This window comes from Narcine bancroftii, chromosome 2 (assembly GCF_036971445.1).
Source record: "Narcine bancroftii isolate sNarBan1 chromosome 2, sNarBan1.hap1, whole genome shotgun sequence".
Lineage (NCBI taxonomy): Eukaryota > Metazoa > Chordata > Chondrichthyes > Torpediniformes > Narcinidae > Narcine > Narcine bancroftii.
In genome coordinates, this window is record NC_091470.1 from 40,886,718 (window position 1) to 40,901,965 (window position 15,248).

Genomic DNA, 15,248 nt, shown 5'->3' on the forward strand with positions numbered 1-15,248 from the left:
ACAAACTCTAACCCATCCAGTCCTTTCACAGAATGTGTTTCCCAATCTATATGTGGAAAATTAAAATCTCCCATAATTACAACCCTGTGCTTATCACAAATATCTACTATCTCCCTACAGATTTGCTCCTCTAGGTCTCGGTCCCCTCCGGGTGGTCTATAATACACCCCTACAAGTGTAACCTCTCCTTTCCTACTCCTCAGTTCCACCCAAATAGCCTCCGTGGATGTGCCCTCTAATCTATCCTTCCTAGGCACCGCTGTAATATTTTCCCTGACAAGCAATGCAACCCACCTCCTCTTGCCTCTCCAACTCTATCACACCTAAAACAACGAAACCCAGGAATATTCAGTTGCCAATCACATCCCTCCTGCAACCATGTCTCACTAATCGCTACCACGTCATACTTCCAAGTATCAATCCACACCTTCAGCTCATCCACCTTTTTTACAATACTCCTGGCATTAAAATATATGAATTTCAGAGATTTCCCAATTTTTAATCCCTGTTTTTCCCTCATCTTTAATAACAACATTATTTACTTTTCCTGCCAATTGCCCTTCATCTTCTTCCAGATCATTTCCCTTCTCTATCACCTGCCCATCCATATTCAAATACTTACTACAAACTTTCTTTGTTTGCATTCTAACCTTCTCCTTACTGCTCTGTACTATTTTGTGTCCTCCCCCCAACCATTCTAGTAATTTAACTAAAAGAGGCCTTGAATACATTTTCCTCTTATTTTCAAAGTTTGAACATGGTCTCTAACCAGAGCTGCTCTGTTGGTGTTAACTTTCCTCAAAAGGCTTTCTACCCAGCAATGCTGGAGAAACTCAGTCAGTCTCACAGCATCCATAGGAGGTAAAGATATGTTACTGACATTTTGGGCCTGAGCCCTTCTTTAAGGTATAAGCAAAATATAGGCAGGAATCTTAATTAAAGACTAAAAAATAAGGGGAAAGAATGGGAGGGGGAGGTGTCCAGACCAAAAGCCAAAAAGGCCACCCATTTCAATTCCCTGTCCCATTCTCTTGCTGACAAATCTGTCCATGGTCTCATGCATTGGCAATCTGAAACCACCCATAAATAGGTGGCACAGTTGGCATAACAGTTAGCACAACACGGTTAAAGTGCCAGTGATCAGGACTTGGGTTCGAATCCCATGCTATCTGTAAGGAGTTTATACATTCTATCCTTTTTGCATGGGTTTTCCCCAGAGGCTCCAGTTTCTTCCCACCATTCAAAACATAACAGGGATGTAGGTTAATTGGCACAGGCTCATGAGCCAAAATGGTCTGTTATTGTGCTGTATATCTAAATTTAAATTTAAGATCTAAAATTTACAACACCTCATCTTCTGTCTGGGCATCCTCCAACCAGATGGTATTAACATCAACTTCTCCAGTTTCCATTAAAAAAAAACAGTTTGTCTTTCCTGTCTCCTTCCCTCTAGTTCTCTCTCTCTCTCTCTCACTCCCTCTCTTCCCTTTCCCCTCTATCTCCTTTCACAGAGCTCCTTTCACCTTTTCTCTTATCATATCCGATTAACACCTCTTGCTGTTGCCCTGTCCCATTCTTCCTCCTTTAATCTCTGGTCTTTAATTAAAACGCCTGCCTGCTTTTAGCTTATACCTTGAAGAATGGCTCAAGCCCGAAATGTTAGTAATGTATTTTTTAATTTACCTCCTATGGATGATGCAAGACTGGCTGAGTTCTTCCAGCATTTCAGTGTGTTATTACTACTATCTCAGTATATTCAGACTTCGTGTTTCATTTCTATTATCCATCACAGCTTCAATCCAAAATAGTGAAAAGATTTTGCTTGGAGTTAGGGTTGAACTATTAAAATAATACCTATTGATAAACCAGTGGCACATCAAAAGCTGAAAATAAATTATACCATATTGCAATTTGCCTGAGTAATTCAATGAATGCACTGGAATTATTCTTGTCACAGGAGTGAAAGGGTTTGCTTTGTCATAATGCATTAAAATGAACATGGACTGTTTCCTCTTACGTCACATCATCCATCTAGATATGAAGTGCACTTTCTGGTTGTGTGCATGGCAATCCTCTTTAACAAACATTTGAAATTATGTTGGTCATATGAATCACCACTGAATGAGGAACAAAGTTGAAGGACGAAAGTAATAAAGCAAGCCATTCATTCTATAAGGAAGTGAAATAAAAGATGACATTTTTTTTGCAGCTGCCACAGCTGCAGTGCTTTCTGCTGGGAGACAACAGCTAAACAATTAGCCTTCTGCCAGACTTCCTTCCGAATTCATACTGCAATTTGTTATAATGAATGGATTCAATTAAAATGGAAATGCATTAAAAATGACTGCCTGCTGTACGGCCATATACGTGAAAATTGTGAGGTACAAGCTGTTGTGACAGATTACATGCTGATTACATGCTGACTTTGATAAAAATGAATTGAAAGGCTGTTGCAGTATGTTCATACCAATTAATTTTTAATGCAGCCGTTCTTACATATATCATAATCGATTTAAGAAATTATTGTCATTTTTTAATTCATTAACTTGTTGTACCTCAAATCTGAAAAGTTGTGATTGTCTAAAAAAAAAAGAAATATTGATTTGGCACTTAATGTACAAAATACTTGGCTTAGAATTCATCCTATTTGGCAAGTTAATGGGTCCAAAGGCCAGTAAATCTATTCGACCTTATAATTTCTACCTATCTTAAAGGAAATACCCACAGAGACATTGAATGTGTTGGTCATAATTCACAACAATTCTCTGAATTCTGGATAAATTCCACAGAACAGGGAAAAAAATACAATTCATGAAAACAGGGAAAGAAATCAGGAAACTATTAGCCATCGCTGTAATTCTGTTATTTGGAAAATGCTGGAATCTATTATTAGGGGCGAAATAGAAAACTTACAAATTAAACTATCAAACAAAATCAATATTATTTTATGAAAAGGAAATCATGTTTGACAAATGTGCTGGAGTTGACAATATAACAACCAGGTAAGAGGAAGAGGAAACACACAATGTGATACAATTAGGTTTCTCAAAGGCATTCTATAAGGTGCCCTATAAAATGTTATTCACCAAATTAAGAGTACAGGCAGGGCAGTTTCCATTTGAACTAGAGCAGTGGTTTTCAAACTTTTTCTTTCCACTCACATACCATCTTAGGTATTCTCTATGCCATAGGTGCACTGTGATTAATAAGGAATTACTTAAGGTGGTATGTGAGTGGAAAGAATAAGTTTGAAAACCACTGTTTTAATTGTACCTAATTGACTCAGTTTCATAACTCCAAAGGAAATGGACCAAAATATTAGGTCTAGAGCAGTAGTTTACAACCTTTTTTTTCCTCCACTCACCTTAAGTTTTTTCTTGGGCTTGGCTTCGCGGACGAAGATTTATGGAGGGGGTAAAAAGTCCACGTCAGCTGCAGGCTCGTTTGTGGCTGACCAGTCCGATGCGGGACAGGCAGACACGATTGCAGCGGTTGCAAGGGAAAATTGGTTGGTTGGGGTTGGGTGTTGGGTTTTTCCTCCTTTGCCTTTTGTCAGTGAGGTGGGCTCTGCGGTCTTCTTCAAAGGAGGCTGCTGCCCGCCAAACTGTGAGGCGCCAAGATGCACGGTTTGAGGCGTTATCAGCCCACTGGCGGTGGTCAATGTGGCAGGCACCAAGAGATTTCTTTAGGCAGTCCTTGTACCTTTTCTTTGGTGCACCTCTGTCACGGTGGCCAGTGGAGAGCTCGCCATATAATACGATCTTGGGAAGGCGATGGTCCTCCATTCTGGAGACGTGACCCAACCAGCGCAGCTGGATCTTCAGCAGCGTGGATTCGATGCTGTCGACCTCTGCCATCTCGAGTACCTCGACGTTAGGGGTGTGAGCGCTCCAATGGATGTTGAGGATGGAGCGGAGACAACGCTGGTGGAAGCGTTCTAGGAGCCGTAGGTGGTGCCGGTAGAGGACCCATGATTCGGAGCCGAACAGGAGTGTGGGTATGACAACGGCTCTGTATACGCTTATCTTTGTGAGGTTTTTCAGTTGGTTGTTTTTCCAGAATCTTTTGTGTAGTCTTCCAAAGGCGCTATTTGCCTTGGCGAGCCTGTTGTCTATCTCATTGTCGATCCTTGCATCTGATGAAATGGTGCAGCCGAGATAGGTAAACTGGTTGACCGTTTTGAGTTTTGTGTGCCCGATGGAGATGTGGGGGGGCTGGTAGTCATGGTGGGGAGCTGGCTGATGGAGGACCTCAGTTTTCTTCAGGCTGACTTCCAGGCCAAACATTTTGGCAGTTTCCGCAAAGCAGGACGTCAAGCGCTGAAGAGCTGGCTCTGAATGGGCAACTAAAGCGGCATCATCTGCAAAGAGTAGTTCACGGACAAGTTTCTCTTGTGTCTTGGTGTGAGCTTTCAGGCGCCTCAGATTGAAGAGACTGCCATCCGTGCGGTACCGGATGTAAACAGCGTCTTCATTGTTGGGGTCTTTCATGGCTTGGTTCAGCATCATGCTGAAGAAGATTGAAAAGAGGGTTGGTGCGAGAACACAGCCTTGCTTCACGCCATTGTTAATGGAGAAGGGTTCAGAGAGCTCATTGCTGTATCTGACCCGACCTTGTTGGTTTTCGTGCAGTTGGATAATCATGTTGAGGAACTTTGGGGGACATCCGATGCGCTCTAGTATTTGCCAAAGCCCTTTCCTGCTCACGGTGTCGAAGGCTTTGGTGAGGTCAACAAAGGTGATGTAGAGTCCTTTGTTTTGTTCTCTACACTTTTCTTGGAGCTGTCTGAGGGCAAAGACCATGTCAGTGGTTCCTCTGTTTGCGCGAAAGCCGCACTGTGATTCTGGGAGAATATTCTCAGCGACACTAGGTATTATTCTATTTAGTAGAATCCTAGCGAAGATTTTGCCTGCAATGGAGAGCAACGTGATTCCCCTGTAGTTTGAGCAGTCTGATTTCTCGCCTTTGTTTTTGTACAGGGTGATGATGGTGGCATCACGAAGATCCTGAGGCAGTTTACCTTGGTCCCAACAAAGCTTGAAAAACTCATGCAGTTTGGCATGCAGAGTTTTGCCGCCAGCCTTCCAGACTTCTGGGGGGATTCCATCCATACCTGCTGCTTTGCCACTTTTCAGTTGTTCGATTGCCTTATATGTCTCATCCAGGGTGGGAACCTCATCCAGCTCTAGCCTTAGGGGCTGTTGAGGGAGCTGGAGCAGGGCGGAATCTTGGACTGAGCGGTTGGTACTGAAAAGAGATTGGAAGTGTTCTGACCATCGGTTGAGGATGGAGATCTTGTCGCTGAGGAGGACTTTGCCGTCTGAGCTGCGCAGCGGGCTTTGGACTTGGGGTGAGGGGCCGTACACAGCCTTTAGAGCCTCGTAGAAACCCCTGAAGTCGCCAATGTCCGCGCTGAGCTGTGTTCGTTTGGCGAGGCTAGTCCACCACTCATTTTGGTTCTCCCGGAGTTTGCGCTGAAGATGGCTGCATGCGCGACGGAAGGCTTGTTTCTTCTCTGGACAGGACGGCTTTGTAAGGTGAGCCTGGTGGGCAGCTCGCTTCTTTGCCAGCAGCTCCTGGATTTCCTGGCTGTTTTCGTCAAACCAGTCCTTGTTTTTCCTGGAGGAGAAGCCCAGTACCTCTTCAGTGGATTGCAGTATGGTAGTCTTCAACTGATCCCAGAGGGTTTCAGGGGACGGGTCCGTGAGGCGGGTTGCAACGTCGAGCTTTGCTTTGAGGTTTGCCTGAAAGTTTCCTCTCGCTTCGTCTGACTGCAGTTTTCCAACATTGAACCTCTTTCTGGGGGCTTTATTGTTCCTGGGCTTTGGCTTGAAGTGAAGGTTGAGCTTGCAGCAAACCAGCCGGTGGTCAGTGTGGCATTCCGCGCTAGGCATGACCCTGGTGTGGAGCACATCTTGTTTGTCACTTTCTCGCACCAGGATGTAGTCCAGGAGGTGCCAGTGTTTGGATCGGGGATGCATCCAGGTGGTCTTAAGGCTGTCCCTCTGCTGAAAAAGGGTGTTTGTAATGACAAGCCGCTGTTCTGCGCAGAGCTCCAACAGGAGGCGCCCATTGTCGTTGCACTTGCCGACGCCATGCTTGCCCAGGATTCCTGGCCAGGTTTCTGAGTCTTTGCCGACACGAGCGTTGAAGTCGCCCAGGATGACAACCTTGTCGGCTGTAGGGGTACGTTGGATGAGGTTGCGCAGGTCGGTGTAGAACTTGTTCTTTTCTGCTGGTTCCGCCTGGAGGGTTGGAGCATAGACACTGATGAGGGTGATGTGACGCTTGTTTTGAAGTGGGAGTCGCATGGACATGATTCGGTCCGAGAGGCCTGTCGGAAGGTTTTCGAGTTTGGAGGCAATGAAGCTCTTGACCATGAAGCCTACACCAGACAGGCGTCGTTCATCCGAAGGCTTGCCAGACCAGTAGAGTGTGTAGCCCGCGCCGCGTTCTTGGAGGCTGCCTACATCTGCCAGGCGGACTTCACTGAGAGCGGCTATGTCGATGTCAAGTCTGAGGAGTTCATGTGCAATGAGGGCAGACCGACGTTCAGGTCGATGGCTGTCAGTCTTATCTAGCATGGTTCTGATGTTCCAGCATGCTAGCTTGAGTTTGTGAGCATCTTTTGAGGGGGAGGACGTGGAGGGGGAGGACGTGGAGGGGGAGGACGTGGAGGGGGAGGACGTGGAGGGGGAGGACGTGGACCTGTCCTCGGGCCTGCGCAAAGGAGCTTTTAGGTGGAGTGCAGTGCGCGCAGTACTGGCCCCACCCTTTACACCCATGGTTCGTGTGCCGTGGCCAAGCAAGCTGGGACGTGGCAGCGAGGTCCTTGGGTCGTAGGTTTTATATCGGAGTGGCCTTCTCCTATGCAGGTCCAGCGGCCCCAGTCCAGGCACAGGGAGAGCAGCAGCGGCCCCGGCCCCGGTCCGGGCGAAGGGTAGACGGCGGCGGCCCCGATCCGGGCAGGAGCAAGGGGGAGACGGCGGCCCCAGTCCGGGCACAGGGAGAGCAGCAGCGGCCCCGGCCCCGGTCCGGGCGAAGGGTAGACGGCGGCGGCCCCGATACGGGCAGGAGCAAGGGGGAGGCGGCGGCCCCAGTCCGGGCACAGGGAGAGCAGCGGCGGCCCCGGCCCCGGTCCGGGCGAAGGGTAGACGGCGGCGGCCCCGATACGGGCAGGAGCAAGGGGGAGACGGCGGCCCCGGCCTCGGTCGAGTGAGGCAGACGGAGGCCCCGGTCCGGGCAGGGAGTGGGAGGCGGTGGCCCCAGTCCAGGCACAGGGTGAACTGCGGTGGCCTCGGCCCCGGTCCGGGCAGTATGGACCGACCTAGGAGGGGAGGCAGGCCCCTCCAGCCCGGGTAAGAAACCTCACCTTAAGTAATCCCTTACTTATCACAGAACACCTGTAGCATAGGGAATACTTAAGATGGTATCTGAGTGGAAAGAAAAAAGTTTGAAAACCACTGCTCCCAAAACATATCGATCAGTGAAGCTTCAAAAATTTTATGCTTCTCACATAGTGGATCAATATCTGTATAAAATTGAGATAATTTAAGTTTGGACATATGTGTTCTATGTACCACCTTAAATTGTAGTAAATAATGCCTTGCACAAAATGAAAAATCATTAATCAAACTGAGAGTGGATACAAATCTTCATCTGAAAATGTTATGTTCAAATCTCATTCCCAATTGTTCTTAATTCCAGCCATTGAGGCTGATCTTAAATCCACTAAATCATTACAAATATATGCTATTAATCCACTATGGAAAAAAAGTGTTTTAAAAAAATCAAGAACATTAATATTTGAGATTTGAGGAAAATCAGAAACCATGGACTAAACAAAATATCTAATTTGTAAATATCTAAAAAAATGTCTGTTAGAAATATTGAATTTGTCTGATAATTGTTCAAAAGAAGCAAAGTTTTTGAATCTTCACTGATCTATATGTTTTGAGAATGCCCAAATTTAGAGAGATTTTGGAAAGAGGAAAGATGTCCACTCTTCTTTCCTCCCCCTGCCCCCTGCCTGTCTAGAATGTGTGCATTGGAGGTGGTCATGTGCCCCTTCCCTGTCTGGAAGTCACATCACCTGTCAATCAAGGTTGGGCTCCAACCACTAATTACATAACATTTCCCAAAATCTCTATAAATTGTTGTCTGATAATAAAAGTCCTTGTGTCCAGGCTCATCTCTCTGCGATCCCACCAAATCTGATACCTTTCCCAACACAACAGATATTTTCCAAACTTTAAGATTAAAATAGAACCAGGTCCATTAATTGCTTTGTTTAGTTTTGCACATGAGCCAGATATACCTCTGTCTACAATTCAGGAGAAAGTTATAGCCTTTACCATGCCAGATTAGCAATTTTAATGAAATGGAAAGATGTCTCTTCTCCTATCCATACACAGCAGTTACATGATGTAATGTTCTATTTAAGCTTAGAAAAAAATTAGATACAACATTAAAAATAGAACATTTCAATTTGTAAATATGTGGGGCCCATTTATAAAATACCATCATGATCAGAAGCATGAAGAATTTTAAATGTTCAGGACATTCTCTATCCGATCTCTGGAGGTTGCTATCCGTTCCATAAATTCCCTTTTCTTTTACAAGGTTACCTTGGTTAGAAAGAGGGGGTAGATTAGATTTAGTTTTTAGAGTTTTTTTGTTATTTTCTTTTTTTTTCTTTTTATCATTTATTTTATCTAGATTAATTTGGCAAATATGTGTTTAACATGGTTATCATAGATTAATTCAATAACTTGTTTCTCATCTGGTTTAAGGAACTGTTTAATGTAGTTCCATCCTTTTTTTGTGTGTATTTGTATCTGTATGAGATTACTTGTTATATGTTTTTCATAAAATTTTATATGTAAGTTTATATGTTAAACTCAATAAAAAATATTTAAATATGAAATTAAAACCACAGCTCTCAGGGTTAAATCAGACTTGCAGGAGATTGAGAATCTGAGTGCCAGAGCTGATAGTGGAATGACTGTAGAAAAAGATATTAAGCTTGCAAAGACAGAAATAGAAACGCTGAACAAGGTGGGACATCCCATCTATTTCAATGTGAGGAGTATTGCAGGAATGGCAGAAAAGCTTGGAGCAAAAAGTGGAATTATAACATTGTGGGCATCAGTGAGTCTTGGTTGCAGGAGGGCCAGGACTGACAGCTCATCGTTCCAGGATTTTGTTGTTTTAGATGTGATAGAGAGGGGTGGTGGTGAGGTGGCATTACTAGTCATTGCTAGCAGTGCTCAGGCAGGACAGACTAGAGGGCTTGTCTATTGAGGCTATATGGGTGGAACTGAAGAATGAGAAAGGATGACCTCGTCAATAGGATTATATTATAATCCACCCAATAGTCAGCAAGAATTGGAGGAGCAGAATAGTAGAGAGATGGAAAGAAAATATAAGGTTGATATAGTAGGTGATTTCATCGTTCCACATATTGACTGGGACTCCCATGCTATAAAGGTGAAGGGCAATCCCAAGGATTTTATAGAAATATTAAAAGGAAAAGGATAGCAAGGAACAAAATTGGTCCTCTTTAAGATCAGAGTGGTCATCTCTGGATGGAGATCTCAAATAATTTTTTTTTTGCATCTGTATTTACTCGGGAGACAGACGCAGTCAATAGAAGTGAGGCAAAACAGCAGTAACATCATAGACTCCGTATCGACAAGGAAGTGCTTGCTGTCTGGAGGCAAATAAAAGTGGATAAATCTCCAGGTACTAACAAAGTATTCCCTCAGACCTTTGGGAGGTTAGTCCCGAATCTGCGGAGCCCTAACAGTAGCAGTGCTCCAGGCTACTGGTGCGACTGCATCAGGAACATTGCATATTTAAGGATGGAGTCAGTGAAGGGTACATTCATTAGGTTTATTCCTGAATGAAATGGATGATAGATGAAGGAAGGTTAAGCAGGTTGGGCCTACAGGCAATGAAATAGAGGAGGATGAAAGGCAATTTCATTGGGTCTCTTAATTGTCTAAGGGAAATTCACAGGAGGTTGTTGAGAGAAAATTTCCCCAGTTGGAGGGAGGGGAGTCTAGAACTCAGAGCCATAGCTTCAGAATAAGGAATCAGCCATTTGAAATGGAGATAAGAAGGATTTTTTTTTTGCATATGGATGCAAATCTTTGAAATTCTCTATCCCCAACGCCTGTGGATGCAGAGTAATTGGATATATTTAAAGCAGAAGTGAGCAGACATTTGAGGCATGAGGGAATCAAGGTGTTTGGGGAGGAAGTGGTGGTGATACTGAGACTGGATCTGTCCTGCTTTTATTGAAAGGTGGAGGAGCCAGCTGGCCTTCTCCTGCTCCTGTAGAGAATGTGTCTTAACATTCATTTTATGAAGTCAATTGAATGTTTTTGGAGGTACAAGACTTTGTTGATGTGGTGGTGCATAACCAGCTATGATTACATTTATGAGTTTGAATGACAATGCTATAAAATGTAAAGATGAAGCACAGATTTTTCTGGGTCCCTTGTGATTGTTTAGTTGGTTTCGATAGACCAGATGCTGTGTTTATAACAAAATAATAAATTTAAGTCAAGTATTCTGTTTTGTATTCCTACACTTCAAGCAGCATTGGGCCCAAGGTATTCATGTAGACAACCATCATGCCTAGTCCTTCATTAATTGGCATCTCATTATGCCCTGATCACTCCATTACCTATCAGGATGTCTTTTCTATGGGTGTTTTTATGCCGGCCTCCTCTTCGAGGCCGGATTCAAATTCAGGTAAAAATTTTAAACTCACCTGTTTATGGAGCAACCCTAAAAGGCTGCTCCAGTGCTGCTTTTATGCGGAGTGGCTACTTGGTGCTTCATCCACACCCGCTGTAAGTGGGGTGACTGTTGCCGTGGTGACGCCTGTCATAAATACGCAGCAGGGCAATAGTCATCTTCCTTACCCATAATCCCCCACGCACCTGGAACCGGTCTGTGTTTCCCAGAATGGTTCTAGCTGCATAGGGGATTATGGGAAGGAAGACGGCTATTGCTCTGCTGTGAATTGAAGGCTGAAGCGGCCCGGTGAGGTGGCGGAGGCCAGAGCGGCTGGCAGGGCCACCACAGTCTACCCCACCCACCCCTGACAGTCCTCACCAGCTTGGCCACTCCCTGATGGCCCCTGCTAGGCACCCCTGCCCTGACTGACCCCATCAACCACTCCTGTCCTGATGGGGTCATGGAGGGAGAGGGATGAGTGAGTGGGAGAGAGAGGTGAGAAGGGTGGTGGACTGACGGTGTCATAGCAACATCATCAGCCCACCCCTTGGGCTTGCAGCAGATGTACCTTTATGCAGCGAGGTGGAGCACACCGTTCCACCTCTAGAACTACGTTGGAGAGGGTTTAGAGTTGCTGCCTTGCAGCCGCTCAAGGATCATTTATGAAGGCATAAATGCTGTTTATGCTGTTAGTTCCTGACTCCATCATCCCGCTGACTGTTCATTCTAGAAACCATCTACACTCTGCTTGAAAGATTTACCTCTCAGATTCCCCTTAAACCCCTTCCTTCTCACCTTAGCTTATGCCCTCTAGTTTTACACACACCCTCCATGCAAAACAGCTGTTGATCCTATTTTATATACCTCTATCATATCTCCTTTCAACCTCCTTCCATAAAAAAATAAAATTGGATGAACCACCTTCACAGAGCAACAGGTGATCCTTGGACTACACACATGTCAGGGACTCTGCACACAGTCATTTTAAAACTGCTTAAGGACACACCAATCAACCTTATTAAAGAGGCAGTGGAAGCAGGGCTGGAATCAGAGGTGTGTGAGAGGAACAACATCAAGTTATCATGAATGGAAAAAATGCAGATGTGGAAAATCTGAAATAAAAACAGGAATGTTTGGTAACATTCCACAGGTCAGGCAGTATTTGTGGTAAAGTGACCATCACTAGATCTGATGGAGCATTTACAATCTGAAGTGTTAACACTGCTTTCCCTCCACAGATACTGTCTGGCCTGCTGAGTATTTCTCACATGAAAGGTTAATACTTGAATTGAAGAGCTGTGCCAGTGAGGAGATAAAGTTGGGGATATAAATAGTGTGAAAAATAAATATCCCCAAATGTGCTTTATATTGGCAACATGAAGAAATATCAAAAGCAAACAGAAGCAAAAGCTTTGGCTCACACTTCACTATTCCTATCCATTTTGCTATATTTTTTAATGAATTGTTAGGTCAACAAAAACATTTGGCAAAATACACATTTTTGTTGCAATCCATGCTTTTCCAAAGAAATTTGGGACATATCAGGTTTAATGATCATTCTCCAGTCGCTCACCCAAAGTAGCTGTTTATCAATTTTAAGAAAATGAAATCGTGCCAGCAGGCAACCAGTCAGTGCAGGGTGTCAGATCTGAGTGTGACTCATTCTCAATAAACATTACCACTTTATACACAAGGCAAACAAACCTGCAGCAAGTATGAATTTAACTATATTGATATCTATGGTGATCAAAGTATAGGGAAGGAAATTTTGTGGCCTGAGCACACACACAACATGACCACATTTAATGTCTCAGCACGCTGTGCGGAACAAAGGGTTCAGTAATGAATTTCCAAAGAATCTGTGAGCTACAAAAAATACTGGAGGAGTTGAAATGCATCTGTTGAAGTTTAACCATATGTCTCCTACTTTAGTGTCCTATAGATTAGTTGTCAACAAGAATTTCATATCAACACATCATTAATAACCATGGTTCCACAAAGTGTGGATTTGTCTCTGTCAGACCTTGAAATAATCAAATATCATTAAACTCATTCATCATCCTTTCAGAATTTTCCCAGGCAATTTTTTTTTTTGTTGTGTTTTTTTCAAAGAGCAGAAGAGTGATTTTTTTTTAAAGACAATGGAGCTAATTTTAGAGCAAACTTTGCATTGTCACAGTCAGATTTATAGAGAGGTACATCATGGAGACAGACCCCCTTAGCCACTGTATTCGTACTGACCATCTGCCACCTATTTTTCACACTAACCTATTTTATTCTCCATTCTTCCTCCATCAACTCTCCCAAGATTCAATTATTCACTTACACGCAGTGGCCAATTTACATGTCAATCTGCACACTTTTGTGATGTGGGAAGAAACTAGAGTACTGTTCGAAACCCCAGCGAACACAAGGAAAACATGTAAACTCCCCACAAATAGCAGCAAATATCCCTGGAGCTGTGAGCTGGACGTGACCAGGTCCACCAATGTACTGCTCTCAAGGGTCTACAGACTCTTATGTCTTGTTATTCACATGTAGAAGGACCAGCGCAACATTATTTATGGTCGTCACACATACTCAATGCATCAAAAGCTGTACCATATTACCCACAGTATATTTTTCCAGTAACCACTGGAATTGGTTGAGTATCAGCTTCCTTCAATTTAGATTTTCCATTGCTAGCTCGACCCTTTTCACTTACAGAGTCATTCAGTCAGTCTTCTCAACTCACACATGCCAACCAAGATGGCTTTCTGGGTTAGACCCATTTTATTGCATTTGGTCCGTCTCCTCCTAAACCTTTCCTATCCATATATCTGTCCAAATGTCTTTTGTACCTTCTTCCCTAGCTACTACTGGCAGCTTATTCTCAATATGGACTTCCCTCAGTGGGATAAAGTAGCCGCGGGGCCCTTTTAAATCTTTCCCTTCTCATTTTAAACGTATGGCTTTTAGATTTAGATTCCCCTACTCTGGGAGGAAAAAAAGGCTGTAATCCGTGCATTTTATCTCCACAACTCATGAGTCTACAAATCTTCATAAAGCTACCTTTAAGCCTCCTACACTCCAGGGCTTAAAGATTCAGCCTCCAACTCTGACTTGCCTTAATGAAGAGCATCACAGATGAGCTTACGGGCAATACAACGCTTGCTGTGGAGTTGCATCTTATCCATTTTAATTGTCTTCTTATGCAGAAGATGAAAAGTTTCCAAATATCCTGACATTTCTGATCTTTTGGAACAATCATCTTGCATTAAAGGAGGTATGCCAGTCTCAAACTCAAAATGTAGCACCAATAGATCCAACGTTGGTGACAATCATTTGCATGCAAAATTTCTTTGCCAATCTTTCGACATTGGACAAATGTTCAGCTATTGTTCAGAGCCAGTCTCGCCTCTGGGTCAGAGCAGTTTTTGCATGAGTGCCCCCAATAGAGAGGCTCAAGAAGAAAATCCAGCCCTGACAATCCACGGCGCCCGCACTGTTTGAGTAGAAGCAGAGCTGGCTGGTTGTCCTCGCCCGACTCTTATCCCTCATACAGTCACTGAAACAATAAGTTATTTGGTCATCACTCTGAAATCTTGCACATCACAACTCCTTCAGCACAAACAGTCACTATAATCGACACACATGATGCTGGTGAAGTACGTGGGTGCACTGCACCATTGCCTTAGTTTTGAAGCTGTTACATTCAGGGCACACTGGATGTCTCAATGAGTTTTGACGAGCACCTTCTCATGTGTGATCCCATCCTTTCTCGCAAATATAGCCACATTTGCACTTTTATGTTGGTGCAAAACTATCAATTTTGTAACAGCAAATTCAGATCGGATTCATTCTGTGGCTGTGCTTTTGGACTTCATTGGCTGTAAATGGTTTGGGGTGGCTGGGAAATGTGCATTATAAATGCAGATTCCTTCTTTTCAGTAAGTTTTTTTTTAATATACGCCACAGCATCCTCAGCTTTGTCTTCTCGGTCACAATAAATCAACATGGCTTTTGGACGATTTTCCCTATTAGTTTTATCTACTCCTCAGGGAATCCTTCCTAGAAGCATGAAAATATGCAGCCCGCTGTGGCCAGAATTGAGTTCTGTGCCATGGACGGTTTACTATCACCCCCTTTTCTCAGCAGCAGTTATCTTTTCAACCTTTTATATTCCTTGTCTGAATAACTTCTCTGCAATTGTTTAATAAGAAGGCTACAAGGTGAAAGTGTTTGCAAGGGCCTCCGGATGTGTAGAACAATGGCCCATTAAGTCCTGCTGAAAAGTCAGTAGGATGTGAAGCACTGCTTGCCAATATTTCTCCTTTCTTGTGGAACTCACTGATTATATTTCTCGCCACTGCAACAGAAACTGGTGGCGGGCATTTCTCTTAACCCATTACTGTTTTCAACAATATTCTGCATACGTACAGAGATAATTTCCCTCTGAAATATACAGGCTTGCAGTGTACAAAGCACATACTGTAGGTCTGCCCCTATCCAATACTCCT

The 15,248-nt window shown here is 43.8% G+C and overlaps 1 long non-coding RNA gene across 2 annotated transcripts in view; it reads right to left on the reverse strand.

Moving 5' to 3' along the window:
- LOC138752313 (uncharacterized) overlaps positions 1 to 10,867 on the reverse strand; it is a 28,997-nt gene extending 18,130 nt beyond the window's left edge. For both annotated transcript variants that reach the window (XR_011350513.1, XR_011350514.1), the window contains exon 1: positions 10,781 to 10,867. This is a non-coding gene — a long non-coding RNA (uncharacterized lncRNA). The remainder of the gene's footprint in view (positions 1 to 10,780) is intronic.
- Positions 10,868 to 15,248: the final 4,381 nt, after the last annotated feature.